The following is a 15906-nucleotide window of genomic DNA, read 5'->3' as shown; positions in this document are numbered from 1 at the left end:
GGCGCCCCTCCCTTCCCCCTCCTTCTTGAAGGTTGTACTTTTCATTCGAATTTGAATACAGATCTTTCAGGTTGGGAATTTGTTCAAAGAAAAGAGGTGCAAGAAAAAAGAAGTGTGTTTGAAGAGTGTGATTGTGTGTATAGGAGTGGATGTGTGCGTAACATTGCGAGTATGCATGCACACAAGGATGCAGGTGGCAATGTGTGCATGCCTGTGTATGTGTTTGCCTGTGGTTGTGTGGCTGAGTGTATATGCATGTCGTGTGTGTGTGTGTGTGTGTGTGTGTGTGTGTGTGTGTGTACGCGGGCGCGCGCCTCTCTACTGCAGGCGGGAGAGCTTCTTGGGCTCAGCCAGTGGCAGAGCAGTTAGTACATCACTAATAGTGAGAAAGCAAGCTGGGAAGAGGCTAGGAAGAGAAGCAACCAACCTATTAACAAAAGCTCAGCTTGTCCCTGCAGACCCGACCAGCAGAAGGGACAGGCGAGCTGTGGCTCTCAGCCAGGGAGCTGGGAGCTAGGGCTCTCTGCAAACAGTTGCAGGCAACCTCATCATGCCCGTCTCTCTGGGAGTTCTGAAGCTGGGTGCTCGGGAAGTTTTCAAAGCCACAGCAGCAGCCTTGGAGAAGACCAGCAAAAAGAGTGCAGCGTGTATGTGAACTTCAATTTTATGTTTTTTTTTGGTTGTGTGGGTTAATGGATTTTTACTACAAAGAAAACTCAAACCCAGCTGACCTGAAAGACTGGAATTTCAGCTCTTTTCCTTCCCTGGGATAGTTTCCTCCCCCTTCCTCTCAAAGCCCTTTAAACCAGATTACCGGGTCAGTGACTCTTATCCAGCCCGCCAGTTTCAAGGGTTTGTAGCTTTTTGGCTTGGAAAGGAAAACCACTACCTGTAAGTATCCGCTTTCCGGGCTTCCTCTCCTTCTGACTGTGAATGTTCTGTTAGCAGAATGCCCCAGAGGCTGTTTGCATATGATCATTAACACTGAGTAACAATGCAAGAAGTCTGCAGAGGCAGTTTGCAAAAGTTTAATTCTCCTGTTAACTCAGAAGGTGGGCAATTGCATTGCTAGCAAACCAAATGCTGACACCCATTTCTAATTCTCTTCTGAATTCATTGCCAATGGTATTCACCAACGAAGTAACCATTTTTGAATTTTGTTATTTTCTCCCTTAAGTTAAAATGTTTCTTCTCAGCTAAATGAAATAGCCAAGGAAAGAGTTGCAAAAGTGAACAGAACAGACAATATCCCCAGGATGTAAAAATCTAGAAATTTGAAGATGATTTCTGGATACCTTTGCTTAAGTTTAGTTATATTTGGATGTATTATTTAAAAATATGACCTTTAAAAGACTTGAGAGATAGAGTTGGGAAGGCAAAGAAATCAAATCTAAAGTTTTTGTTTCTGATTTTTTAGACTTTCTGCTCATTACTGAGATTTGGCCTAGAGATTTTGGTGCTGTAGAAATCATTTCTTTGAGTTTTCATCTGGAATCACAAGGAATCAGTTTTAAGGCATTTGATTTTAGTTTTGTTTGTTTGTTTGCTTATTTTTAAACTATTGCCTTCAGTCTTGCTGCTGGTGTGAATTACAAAGCTTAAAAAGAGCATTTCCGGGGGCTGGCTGGTGTTTATGGGCTGGAAATCTTGCTGGAGAGATTAACCTTTTCAGGGCTGTTTTGGAGACCAGATCCACTAATACAGCTTCTTTTCAGGTCTCTACTTTGGACAATTGTTAGCATCCTGGGCTCTAGCTAAGTTGAAGAGTTGCATCCTAGCCCCCATCTCCACCTCCACATATTAAAAGTGACTTCTGTGTATGTCTAGGAAAATGCAAAGGATCTTTGCTCTTTTTGTCCACTGGGACTCTTCAAAACTTAAAGTGGGTGAGAACCTCCTGGGGGCTTGGTGGAAAAGCAGATTCTTAGTACTCACCCCTAAAGGATTTTAGGCCTGTGTGAGGCTGGGAATCTGCCCAGGTGAATCTGAAGCAGGTGACATCACACTTGGGTAAACATTGTACTACCTGGTGCTTAGCAGTTAAAATTCTTGTCATGTACTTGGTTAATACCAAATCTCATGTCTAAATGATAAACCTGAGTTTGCGCTCATGTTGAAGCTAACTTAAGTGCAACATGGTTTTTGCATGCTTGGCTGCCGAATCAGGGCTTTTAACCAGTTTTTCCACCAGTCTCATCTTTCTTTTCCCTTCCTCCCTTTTCCATCTCTGCTTTTCCATTCCCGTGAGTTTGAAAAGGAGCTGAAACCTGAAAACCATGTCTCCTTGCTGTCAGGTGCTGGGCTATAGACTGACCTGCCCCTGCACGGCTAAGCAATGTTTGTGTTGGACACTTGAAACCTGGGGCTGTTTTTAATTTATTATCAGCTTTCTGGGGATGCTCTGTTCCTGGGGCTCGTCTTAGTTGCGCTGAACTGAGTTGGATTTCTTGGAAAATTTCAGGAGGAAACTTCTTTCTAGAAACAGTTTATATTGGAGCAACCCCCAGGGATTGAAAAAACAGGAAATGGTTTGTCCATCAGGTTAAAGTCCTCATTTGACCACACATTAAAGCCAGAACTCAGCCTCTAATCCCAACCTCATGTTTTTATGGCATTTAATATTTAAAGTAAAAAGAACAGGATGTCGTCTTTAAAGCTCTTTCCTTTCTCGCTTTTCCTCATTTCATGTATTTGGGGGTCATATGCTATGTGCCAGGCTCAGTGCTAGTTTCTAAGGATTCCTAAGTGACCAGCGTGAATAGTATGGACAGGTCCTTGTCCTCAAGGTGTTTCCAATCTCAGCTGTTGCCAACCAGCCTTGGATGAGTCACCAAAGTACTCTAAGCTTTACTTCCCCCATTCTGTAAAATGAGTTGGATTAATGAGTTCATGTATCTTTCTATCTCTGATATCTGACACTGATAGAAAAGGTTCAGTCTTCTACATGCAGATATGGAGGATGGGATCTGTTTTAGCATTTGCTTTGGGAACAGGCCTCAACACTTGGCCTACTTCTTTTCTTCAAAATTTAACAATCATTTCTTAAAATTTTTCTTCCTTTGACAAAAAAAGCAAGACTCAACCCAGTCAGACAAATGCCACCTTTTCAGAGCACATAACCCTCCCTCACAATGGGATCATGTAACTCACCAGAAAGGCTGTTTCCCTGGGCCAGGTCATTCCCGGGGGCAGCCTCTTATCTTGTCTGAATCTGATGTTGGTTCCCTTTAGAGAGCTGGGTGGTCTGAGAGGGCTTGCCAGTTTCCAAAGTGCATGACTTGCAACCTGATACTTTCATTTAAGCCCTTCTCTGGCTTGTGTGCAGCCAGGTGAGAGGCTCCATCTGAAACCTTTGAGGGTCTGGAAAGAGAAAAAGCAAACAAAATCCCCACTCCCTAACAAAAAATTGTCTGTACTATATTTTGCCGGTGATGGAGCTTCTCTTGTGGTGGTGGCTGGGACACCATTTCAAAGCCTCTAAAACTTGGCCGGCAATAGAGAGAAGACCTATGTGCTGTTCTAATAAGTGCAGCCTCCAGCTGTCTGAAGGTCTAGGTTTGGGTGGGAAACTGTGGACTGGAGGACAAGGACAGGGGTCTTGCAAAGTTAGGACATTTTTAACTGAATGTTCTCTGCCCCTCATTGGCTAGTTTTTGCAGGAGAAAGAAAACAGAGTTTTGTTTTCACTCATATTCCTGCCTATTTGTATGGGGTTGACGATATTTGGAAATTTGTATGGACATGTCAGAAATTGCTCCTTTGGGGCATCACCCAAAAGCTGCTGAGATTGCTTGACACTTTGCACTCTCAACTTCATCCTGGAAACTTTCCTGTCTGGCTTCCTAGAGAGATAAACACTCCAGGCCTAAACCCGGAGGCCTTCTCTGGGGCGCTCTCCCTCCCTGGGACCCATCTCTGCATTCCATCAATGCTATCAGCTGCTTGGTGCTTACAAAGGCTCCCTGCACTCCGAAGATAAACCAGCCACATCTTTGTCTCAGAAGGGCCCCCGCTCAATGTCATGGGGTCTTCATTCCAAGGCCTGTATTTCTTGTTAGAACACACATGTAAAATCCCTTATTTTGTAAATTGTAGACCAAAACCTCTATAAAGTTAGAAAGTTTTCAGAGAGAATAGAAATCTCCAGATGTAGACTCATCCAAATGCTTAAAAGTTTTTGAGAATTTCTCATAAAATCCCTTTCAGAGCCCTGATTTTTTAAAAATTTTTATTTATTTTTTCTTTTTTTACATGAGCTCTCATTATTATTATTATTATTGCATTACAATTCTTAATATACCTTTATACTACAATTTATCACATCTCTGTACACAAGATATGTTGACACCAAATTCACATCTTCATACATGTGATTCGTATCACGATGAGGATCTCCTTCCACCATCCATGCAATTCCCCTTCTTCCTTCCTTTCCCTCCCACCCCTCCTCCCTATCTGGAGGTAATCTTCTTCCCATGCTCTTCCTCCCTACCCCATTTTGAGTCACCCCTCTTATATCAGAGAAGACATTCGGCATTTGTTTTTTTGGGATTCAGAGCCCTGATTTTTCTTTCCTGAAAAATCGATCTTATTTCTTCTGTTTTCTTGGTACGGGGGCTTGAACCCAAGGGCACTTAACCACTGAGCCACATTTCCAGTCCTTTTTATATTTTGTTTAGAGATAGGGTCTCGCTGAATTGCTTAGGGCCTTGCTAAGTTGGTAAGGCTGACTTTGAACTTGGATTCCTCCTGCCTCAGCCTCCCCATTTGCTAGTATTACAAGTGTGTGCCACTGCACCCGGCATGATCCTACTTTTTAGAAAGACAACATAGTAACGGTATTTTAGTTCTATTTTATATAACATACACCTTCTTTATAACATATTAGGATGTTACTATTTCATCCAATAAACATAAGTGTTTGTTTTGAAACTAAAAGATAGCACTGATACAAGAGTCTGAATGTTAAATCAGAGAGGTCTAGTAGGAGAAAAAAGTAAAGAATGGCCTTTGAATATATTTCAATTAAATTCTAATCCTGGGTTCAGGTTTTTTTTTTTTTGTTGTTGTTGTTTTGTTTTGTAACCTTAGCTTACTTAGCCAGCTCCTTGGGAGTAAAATAAGAGTATTAATACTTACCGTGCTAGATGTCTCTGCGTGATGCATGATGTATAAATGTTCAGTAAACATTTCTTCTTTGAGAGAGGACTGATACAGGATGTGGCACTTACCTGATTTATAGGTGAAAAGAAAACAGAAATTGTCAATAAAACTTTCTTCCAAATCCCACTGACTGGTCAGAGCAGAGCTCAGCCTTCCACTCCCCTGGCCTTCACTCAGGCCAGCAGCGTGGTTCTTGCCTGATTCTTTCTCATAGACTGAGTTGCCTGAAACAGGTTTGTGAACTCACAAACCATCAAAGTGACTACTATGGAGAATCAGGGCAGGGTGGAAGTCATTCTGTCCTCATTCTTCCTGACCCTGAGGCTTTGGAGAATTTTATAGCTGCTTTAGGTAAATGTACAGGAGAGGAAGCATTTTTTTCTCAGGATTTTGCTCCTTTGTAGCCAGGGACTCAGCTTCAGGGAGAAATGTTTGTCTGAGATTTGAAATGCAGAGGTTATCCCATAGTGAGCCTGTGAACTGTCACCAAATGGAAGAACATAGCTGTTCAGATGTGTGGAGTATACTCTCCCCCACCATTTTTTTTTCTCGTCTATCTGATATTTGCACTGGGGTCAGGCGCTCAACTTATGCTTACTGTGCATCTCTGTGTTAGACCCAACACTAGCTCTGGAGAAACTCGGATGAGCATGGTTTTCATCTTCAAGGAGCTTGTAGACCAGGGGAAAAAGTAGGAAGATAGTTTTTAAATGGATACAAATAAATAATAAAATGCCTGCAGATGCGGTATTACAGGATTCTGTGTGAGCAGATAAAATTGGTCTGGGAGGTTGAGACCTGAAGAATGGGTAGAATTTAGCCAGGCAAATGGGATGATTGTGGAGTGGAAGAGGGGCATTCATGGTAAAAGGAGTAGCATGAAAAAACTCAGAAGCTGGTGGGGGAGTATGGGGAGTCCAAGGAAGGGAAGTAGCCCGTTTGACTAGCCCATCAATGGCCAGGAAGACAATGATGATCGTGGCTTAGCGGTAGAACACTCACTTAGCATGTGCAAGGCCCTAGGTTCGATCTTCAGCACCATATAAAAATAAATAAACTAAAGATATTGTGTCCAACTACAACTAAAAAATAAATATTAAAAAAAAAGAAGAAGCTGGAGAGATGTGCAGGGGAAATCCAGTCTCACAGCTTATAGGGACCCAGAAAGCACATAATCTATACTTCTTCCCGATAACAAGGACCCCTGGCTTGTATCTGTCTATACCTCAGCCCCTACCATTATCAGGCAACACTGAGGGAACAATCTGAAAATAAGTGGAGACTTCTACCCATTTTCCCTGTTTCTGCACCCTGGAACCACAAAGTAAAGTCATTCCTTCTTCAAATATTTGAAGACAAACTTTTTTTTTTCCTTCCCTGTATAAATTGCTGCCAAAGCAGGTCTGCTTTTTCTCATACATATGCAGTTAATTTTTGGAAATATAGAGTTACACATTTTTGTTTATTGAAAGCTAATTTACTGGCTTTAGTCCATCATTCCTGCCTCTGATTATCAAGGCTGTGGATCTTGACTGTGTCCTCGGTGATAAGTCAACCCTCTGGGATTTGTGCTGTCTGTGAATTGGATAAGCTTGTCTTCTGTATCTTTGTTTAAGGATTTAAAAAACGTTTAACGAGAGAAACTAAAAACAGAGCTGAGGCACAACTCTGTTTCTCTTAAGTGTGATGATGTCCCTGACTTCCTTCTCTTTTTTTTCTTTTTGAAGAGGAAAATAGTCACAGTGACTCTCGAACCCACAATCATAGAAATTCTAAGTTCAGTAGGAACAATCTTTTTACAAGATTGTTAAAGGTACACTTCATTTTTTTATTTCATTTATTGACCCAGAAGTCAACTGCATACTACATACAATAGACAGGTTTATCCTCTGGTTTCAAAACAAATAGATAAGTAGTTACTGACAGGTAGGATGGGGTAAACACCCATGATGGGTTTAAATTAAAAAATAAACAAAAAACAAAAAATAAAACTTTTGCAGTGTCAGGAAGGGAAACTTTCTAAATGGGATGATTAGGTCTCAGGGCATCCTTGGGAAGGTAAAGCAAGGACATTCCAGGTAATATAAAATAGCACCTTTTAAGGTGCATTTGTTGTCATTTAACATCAAGTGATGTCATGACCAGTTCCCTGGCATCCAGGCATTAGCAACCCATTTGGAATTACAGACCAATTGCTTTTTCTCTTGCTTTCCTCAACTTTCATTCTCTTTACCTTATTTTAACATTTTCTTCATTTTAAGGAAATGGGATTCTTCTTACCATATGCCAATCCCCAGTAACTTGGGTCTCCAGACTGACTGACGGTGGCCTCTGTTACTTTAGTACCTATTTGACATAATAGATCAGAATGAAACGACACAGCTCTTTATAAAAATGATTTTACTAGATTTGGAAAGTATCTAATATCTCAAACCCTTAGAAATTTTGAAATGGTCAAACAAAATAGCTACCATGTTACCCAGCTATACCACTCCTTGGTATTTATCCTAGGAAATTAAGTCAGCATACTGTAGCAATAGATGAATACCCATGTTTATAACAGCACAATTCACAATAGCCAAATTATGGAACCAGCCTAGTTGTCCATCAACAGGTGAATGGATAAAGAAACTGGGATAACTGGGATATATATTCACAATAGAGTTTTATTCAGTCAAAAAGAGGAATGAAATTATGTCTTATGCAGGCAAGTGGATGGAATTTGAGAGCATTTTTTTTTTTTTTTTTTTAGAGAGAGAGAGTTTTAACATTTATTTATTTTTTTTTAGTTTTCAGTGGACATAACATCTTTGTTTGTATGGGGTGCTGAGGATCGAACCCGGGCCGCACGCATATCAGGCGAGCGCGCTACCGCTTGAGCCACATCCCCAGCCCCTTGAAAGCATTTTGTTAAGTAAAATTAAGCTGAACTCAGTCAAGGGTTGTATGTTTTCTCTTATATTTGGAAGCTAAAGAGGAAAAGGGTGGAGGGAGAGAGGTGGGTGGTTATCTCATGAAAATAGAAAGAGACCAGTAGAGAAAAGGGATCAGGGAGGGAGGAGGGAAGAAAAAAGAGGAACAATAATAAGCAAATTATGTTGTCAAATTGTGTTCATGTAAGAATATGTGATTATGTTATGTTACAATATTATGTATCATTATAATGCAGCAATAAAAATATGGAAAAGAATCCAGCAGCTGCTGAAGGTACTGATTGGTGATTAAAATGTTACTTGTGGGTGATTTATCAGTAGGAGGACAGGAGTTGAATGGCCATTTGATTGTTTTAAGTAGTACCCAGAGTTTAACACTGCATTTTATATCCTGTTCATTTCCTGTTCACCATACAGCCATGTCCATAGCACCTCCTCCTGCTGTTAGTAGATCTTCCAAATTGTGAAGACATTACTACAGCAAAAGGAAATAAAAGAAAACCTGTAGCCACATAGACCCACATTTTTAAACAAATCAATTTATAATATGCTCTGGACTTAAGAATTTGAATACAGAATAGGGTCACAGAGAAACTTCCTCAAGCAAGGTTAATAGCTAGCTTTGCACTTTCTCAGAGTCTTTAAAAAACCCCAGATGGAACCCATTTTATCTTTCTCATTTGGCTGTAAAACCCATGTGGTGCTGATTTGACTGTTCCAGTGAGGACGGAGAAGAGTGCAGTGAGTGCCATTTTGCATTATAGATGTTATGTGGCCTACTTGTTGGTGGTTGCTCAGTTGCTTTGCTGGAAACTATTGGTCTTCATTTAACCTGTAAAGAGACATTTCCTGTTCTGTGGCTTTGTAAATTGCTATGGTGCCAGATCCCTTATAGTGCATAGAAACCACAGGTTATGTGAAATGTTGGTAGGAAGACTTTAGGGTCCTGGCCTATCCCTCCTTCCACTTTAGTATTTGTCTACATTAGAGATGGCCAGGCACAGCGGTGCATGCCTGTAACCTCAGCTACCTGGGAGACTAAGGTAGGAGGGTCACCTGCGCCGCCCACCCCCCCACCAAAATGAAAAAGTTCTGGGATGTGGCGCATTGGTAGAACACCATTGGGTTCAATCTCCATCCTGGGGAAAAAAAGAGAGAGAGAGAAAAGAAAAGATCATATTGTTCATCCAAACAGAAGGCTAGAAGGCTAGAGATAGTGAAATGGGCTCAAATGGACAAGATCAAGGTCTGTGAACAAGTTAAAGTGTGTCTTAGGGGTGTGGGATAATGGCCATTATTTCACTGATGAGTCAACAATAGGAAATTGGTACATGAAGAAACAGAGGAGAATTATAATTTGGAAGGGTATGTGCAGTTTTTAACTTATAGACCAGAAGGTTTGGATTTTTCTGCTTTGCAACAGATGATGGAGCATATAGCCTCAAATTTGTTTATGTTATCAATAATAGATTGATAGCAAATAATAATTTTAGGAAGATCTATAAATATGAATATACCTATTTCTATTTTGCCCTGAAATATCATATTGGGGGGGGGGGAAGCAAGGAAAAGTTTTTACCTTTGTTTTAAATTCACAGCACATCAGGGTGCAGTGGCCCACCCCTGAAATCCCAGCAACTCAGGAGGCGGAGGCAGGAGGACGGCAAGTTCAAAACCAGCCTCAGCAACTTAGCATGGTCCTAAGAAACTTAGGGAGACTCTGTCTCAAAATAAAATATAAAAAGTGCTGAGGATGCGGCTCAGTGCTTAAATGCCCCTGTGTTCAAGCCTTGGTTTAAAAAAAAAAAAAATTCACAGCACAAGATAAAGTTAAAAATGCAATAGAAACTCTTGATACTAGAAATTGTAGTTAAACTATTAATTTCTTTAATTTTAGACTTTGATTTCTTTCTGATAATTCAGGAAGCCACTGACTTTGTATGTACATCTTACATATGTGGTTGGCTTTCTAGGAATGGCCATCGACCAGGCTGTCAATGAAAGCTTCCCCCTTGTGATGCTAGATCTAGGGCTCCTGCCTTTTTTTTACCCGATGTGCCAGACTCTGTGTCTGGGGCTATCTTACCTCTCGCTTCTCTTTCCTATCCCTCTCCCAATCACCAACACACTGGGTCTTGCTTTCAGTCTCTTCCTGGTGTGATTCTGGAGGTAGCATTGCCAGCTCTAGTAGTCTCACTGCCTTTCTCTACCCTGATCCAGAGACAAAGTCTGACAGTTGTCAGACACATTCAATAATCTAACTTTAGTCTTTGGGTACTAAAGTTCCTCCTACCTCTTATACTTAGAGGAGACGAAGACCAAGTGCAGTCATTGACAGCAATGGGTCTCGCTCCTGGTTTGCCATTAATCACCTGTTTGTGTTCCACCCAGACAATTAAATCAGAGATTCTGTGAGTGCTGCTTGGGTGATTGTGATATGAAGCTAGAGATGGGACCCACTAGTATAGAGGGCTCTTTAGAGCCTTTCATCTTGAGTTGCCATTATCATGAACAGTGCAGACCCTCATAATCCCTCACAGAACCGCTTCCTTCTTCTTTCCAGTAGGGCTGAAGCAATGGCAGTGATGTCTTTTATCAGTGACAACTTTTCCTCAGCCTGTGTGAGTGAGCACCACGTTACAGTACTCCAGGGGCACTATTCACACGGTGGTCTATGTACACAGTGTCCTGGTCCCACTGGAGCATGGGACTGAACTATTCATATTGTAACCAAAGCCCAGAAAAGGAGTCTGAACACCTCTGACCAATGAACGCTACACAGGACAGATGTGTTGGCGTGTTTTTCCTCAGGAATGTTTTCCACCATGAGGAGTTTATGCAGTGCTCAGGGACATCACGGTTTGAACCACATTTGTCAGCTAGTCTGGACATTGTGCCTAGGGAAAATATGTTCCCACTTCTTGACAAACTGAAAACCAAAGTTGTGAATATAGTCTGTTGATGTCTCGGAGACTCCAGGAAAGTGTCTGAGCCAAGATTGCTTGTGTGCTTCGTATTTTTCTTTCTTTAAAAACATTTCTCTACTTATTGGTATTTGCAATTCTTAGACAACACACTGCTTATACATCGCACTGTCCTTCTGCACATCTTTATTCAATAATGAAGTATCTAATCAGACATTCAGATTCTTTATTTTCAGCCTGTGATGTTTATGGAAATTTTGTTTTTGAACTGGTATTTGAAGCATGTTTTTTTTTTTTTTTTTTTTTTAAAGAGAGAGTGAGAGGGGGAGAGAGAGAGAGAGAGAGAATTTTTTTTTTTAATATTTATTTTTTAGTTCTCGGCGGACACAACATCTTTGTTGGTATGTGGTGCTGAGGATCAAACCCGGGCCGCACGCATGCCAGGCAAGCGCGCTACCGCTTGAGCCACATCCCCAGCCCCTGAAGCATGTTTAATCCCAGTGCTTGAGAACACCCTCCCACCCCCTGCTCTCTGTAGTGCCCCACCCCCAGCCAATTCTTCCAATGTAAGCAGACTAAGTTTCACTTTTCTTAATGCCATTAGGCTTGGTGAGCCACAGCTGCACCAGGAGTTGGACATGTGCAGTGTGTGTTCACAAGTAGGGCCTCAACATGGGATATGTCCTGTGGGTTCATGAACCTGACAGTACCTGAGTAGCTAGGGAACATGCAGATCCCCGGAAAGGATGGAGTTATAAAACCTGGCTAAGCTCAGTCCCAAATGTCAGGAAGTGTGATGAGCAAGACCTGACTGTGGTTTGCTTTTTTTTTTTTTTTTGTTGTTGTTCTTATAGCCCTGCCCTGCTCTATGGAAAGTGTTCTGGCTCTGCCTGGAGTCACAAGAGTCGATTCAACCTAACTCATTAGAAGTGTCAAACAATGGCTCAGTGGGTAACCTGAGTGTGTGTGTGTGTGTGTGTGTGTGTGTGTGTGTTTGTACCAGAGATTAAATCCAGGGGTGCTTAACCATTGAACTGCATCCCCAGTCCCTTTTATTTTTTATTTTGGACAGGTTCTTGCTAAGTTGCTTAGGGCCTCACTAAATTACTGAGGCTGGCCTCTAACTTGTGATCCTTCTGCCCCTACTTCCTGAATCACTGGAATTACCCAGGCATGCTCCACCACACCTGGCCCAAAGGGACAACTTTTAAAAAATGAATAAACTTTATTTTTTGAAAAAGATTTGGCTGTACAGAAAAATTGGGGAAAGTACTGAGTTCCGATTATGGTTTGGATGTGAGGTATCCCCCAAAAGCTCACATGTGAGACAAAGCGAAAGGATTCAGATGGAAAATAATTGGGTTATAGCCTTAACCTAATCAGTGAGTTAATCCCCTTATGGAATTAACTGAGTGGTAACTGGAGGCAGGTGGAGTGTGGCTGGAGGAGGTGGGGATGTGCCTTTGGGGTATATATTTATATTTGGCAAGTGGAGACCGGCCTCTCTCTGCTTCCTGATCACCATGTGAGCTGCTTCCCTCTGCCACACTCTTTGGCCATGATGTTCAGTCTCATCTCGAGCCCTGAGGAATGGAGCCGGCTTTCTATGGACTAAGACCTCTGAAACCATGAGCCCTCAAATAAAGTTTGCTCCCCTAAAATTGTTCTGGTCAGGTCTTGTAGTCACAGCAGCAAAAAATCTGACTAAAACAGTTTCATATAATTCCTCACCCCACCCCCCAGATTCCCCTGTTATTAACAACTTCTTGCATTAATGTGGTACATTTGTTACCATGGATGAGCCAGTTATTAAGAGCTAAAGCCCATAGTTTATTTACATTAGGGTTTCCTCCGCATTGTACAGAATGTACAGAATGATAAGTATTCAATGATGTGTATCCACCATACAGTGATACATTTTAAAATAAGCTTTTTTAAAGAAAAACTTTCTTCCAAGAGTCTGGGATAGAAAAGGAGAGAATGGGAACCAACTTTGGTTGAGCCTCACTGTGTGTATGTGTGTGGGTGACTTTGATTTACATACACAGATATTATCACTATTTTTTACAATCCCCAAAACTATTGATTGTTATTTTCGCTTTGCAGATGAAGAAACAAGAGTCCAAGGTAGAATAGGGCTTTGCTCAAGGAAGCGGTGGAACCAAGAAAGGCACACAGGTCTAGTGGCTCTGATTAACAGCCAGGCCTCTCTGCATTTTCTTTCTCTTTAGCTCTAATCCTGCATTAAAAGAACAAGCCCCACTCCACCTCACCCTCTGCCATTTTTCAGTACTGTTAAATCAGAAAATTATTTACAATTTTTTAAAAATTATTTTAAAAGATGATGTGTAGGTCGTGGCTGAAGACATCAAAATTTTGTTAAGATCCTCAGCAGGGAGGAACACCCAGATTCCAGTTAGAGTTTTGTTTACTTGTTGGTTAGTGTTTTGCAGTTTTTTTACTTTACACATCTCAGCAGATGATATTGTGCTTTCCCTTCCACTCCCTGCTTGCATCAGTGGAAAATCAGCAGATCAACCAATACTAAACCTTTGGCAGATCCTTACGTTCTTCGAGCCCCTTTCCCTCATCCTGATCACTGTGTGGGGAGCACAGAGTGTGGGGCTCTGGCATCCAGGTTCTGGAGCCTATCTGTGGAGGTTGGAATCCCAGCTATGCTATTTATCAGCAGCCTTAGACAAATTACTTCTGTTTTTTTTAGTTGCAAAATTCAAATAATAATAGATATACTCCCTATATTGTTGTGAAGATTAAGTGCATTCAAACAGTGCATGCAGAAAGTAAGCAAATAATACATACTTATTATTTTTAAAATTTGCAGAAGCTCCTTCTAACTAGAACTCTGATTTTTGGTATACCGGCTTAGGCTTCAGCAGCATTGTGCTTTTTGTCACAGAAACATTTCCTTTGTAGCAGATCTCTTAAGAACACCACCAGTGGTGGTTGCTGTCATTTTCATTACAGGTCTCTGGAGTTTTGAGTTGTCCTGCCATGGCAGGTGAGACAGTCAAGGTTACATAGCACAGCTTACAGAGCAGTGATGGATGGCTTTCTGCCTGCCTAAGCAGCCTTTCCACAATGAAGTATTTTAACTCGAAGAGTAAAAGTTTTCTTAAGCATACTCTAGTGAGTTTGGAGGAGTTGTTAGAACATTTTGGTTATATGCTACCACAGTGAATACATTCTGTACTATCAGGTACCTGATTACAAATCTCTCTCCGATAACACCTCAGTTTTTCAAGGGTAGGGGTCACCTCTTAGTTATCTTGATGAGTCCTGTGTCTCCATACCCTTCCATATAGAAAAAGCTCTTTGCTTCTGACATAGCATCTACTGTTGATTCTCTGATTGTGCCTAGTGCTTTCTCTCCATCTTCAAATATGCCCTTTGTTCTCCTTTTCACCTTTCTAATTGAACTCTTTCTACTTCTAGAAAGCACCCTCAGGCCCAGTTTGAGTCAACTGCTATTTAGAGCACTCTGTATACCCCCATTATAGCACCTACTACCCTTTGAGTCAGTAGCTTATATCACTATTTCTGAACTACACTATAAACTCTCTAAAGCTAAGATTTTGCCTTCTTTGTCTTGATAATCCCAGCACTGGGTATAACACTTGTCACCAAGTGGGTACTCAACAAGTGTTTGCACAATGAGCGGACAGATGAATGTGTTCTATCCAAGTAAAGAACCTAGATGTGTTCTGAAAATGGGGTTAGTCACCAAGATGAACATGATTTAATGTGAATTTAAACACAATCCCACTTTTGCATAATTTGATATATAGCTGTGAATTAAGAAATGTAGAATTTACTCAAGGAGAGGAAAAGCAATTTCAGTCAGGGTGACTGAGTTTAGATACATGCCCAGGGTTAGTCCCAGGTCAAGAAGGAAGTGTAGTCAACAATAGTGAGTGACAGTGTTTTTCATTCTGTTTAAATTAATTCAGTTAAAGCGAACTGTTGTGAAAATTTGTCTCTGAAAGCAAAATGAATGTAAATTATGGCTACTTTCTAATTTTTAAGGAAGTATTGTTTTTTTTGGGGGGAGGGGGTTGGTACTGGGGACTGAACTCAGGGACACTCAACCACTGAGCCACATCCACTCTGTCTCTGTTTATTTAGAGACAGAGTCTCACTGAGTTGCTTAGCATCTCACCATTGCTAAGGCTGGCTTTGAAGTTCTCAATCCTCTTACCTTAGCCTCCTGAGCCACTGGGATTATAGGCCTGTGCCACCGTGTCCAGCTAGAAATTACTTTTAATGTTTATGAAACCTTAATAGTCATTAAAAACAGAAATGTAAGAGATGGCATGGAATCTTTTCTTTTTCTATTCAGTTTTCTCTACTTTGAAGGTAGCTTTAGTAGGAGGCCTCTGTAGAGATTGGCCAGGGGTCCAGTTGCCCAAGGGCAGCCTGAAACTTGGATTTCAGACATAGATACATCAAGTATGATTTTATCAGGCCTGGCCAGAAATTATGAAGCTGTCATTTGGCCATCTATTTCAACCATATGTTCTTTCTCTAATCTAGTATCTCCTAAATAATTTCTCAAATAACCTGTTTTTTTTTTTTTTTTATCTTAATGAGAAAGATCAGGAAGTTTTCTATAACTTGAAGACTTTGGGCTTAAAAGTTTTCTTTCTTGGGAGCTTCTTAGAACCTTTACTATGATCACATTATGTTGTGAATTTTTAAAATATTTTAGCTTTCTGTTCTTCAAACAAATTTGGATATAGGAGACGTTTTGTGCAACACTTTAATATCTTCAAAGTATGTATTTTCAGGAGAATCCTTTGCAATACAGGAGGATTATTGCAATAATTTATTTATTAACAAGATAGATGTTGGGGCTGGGGATGTGGCTC

At 40.9% G+C, this 15906-nt stretch overlaps 1 protein-coding gene across 4 annotated transcripts in view; it reads left to right on the top strand.

The window, feature by feature from the left end:
* The first annotated feature begins 362 nt into the window (after window positions 1-362).
* Window positions 363-15906, top strand: part of Frem1 (FRAS1 related extracellular matrix 1) — a 161746-nt gene continuing 146202 nt past the window's right edge. For 2 of the 4 annotated variants that reach the window (XM_040285828.2, XM_040285827.2), the window contains exon 1: window positions 660-891. The gene's annotated coding sequence lies outside the window, so the exon portion shown is untranslated. The other 2 variants (XM_078047648.1, XM_078047647.1) reach the window with 2 other exon arrangements.

The sequence above is a fragment of the Ictidomys tridecemlineatus genome, chromosome 4 (genome assembly GCF_052094955.1).
Source record: "Ictidomys tridecemlineatus isolate mIctTri1 chromosome 4, mIctTri1.hap1, whole genome shotgun sequence".
NCBI classification, from domain to species: Eukaryota; Metazoa; Chordata; class Mammalia; order Rodentia; family Sciuridae; genus Ictidomys; species Ictidomys tridecemlineatus.
Note: the sequence above shows the minus strand (reverse complement) of the source record. Positions and strands in the feature narration are given on the sequence as shown.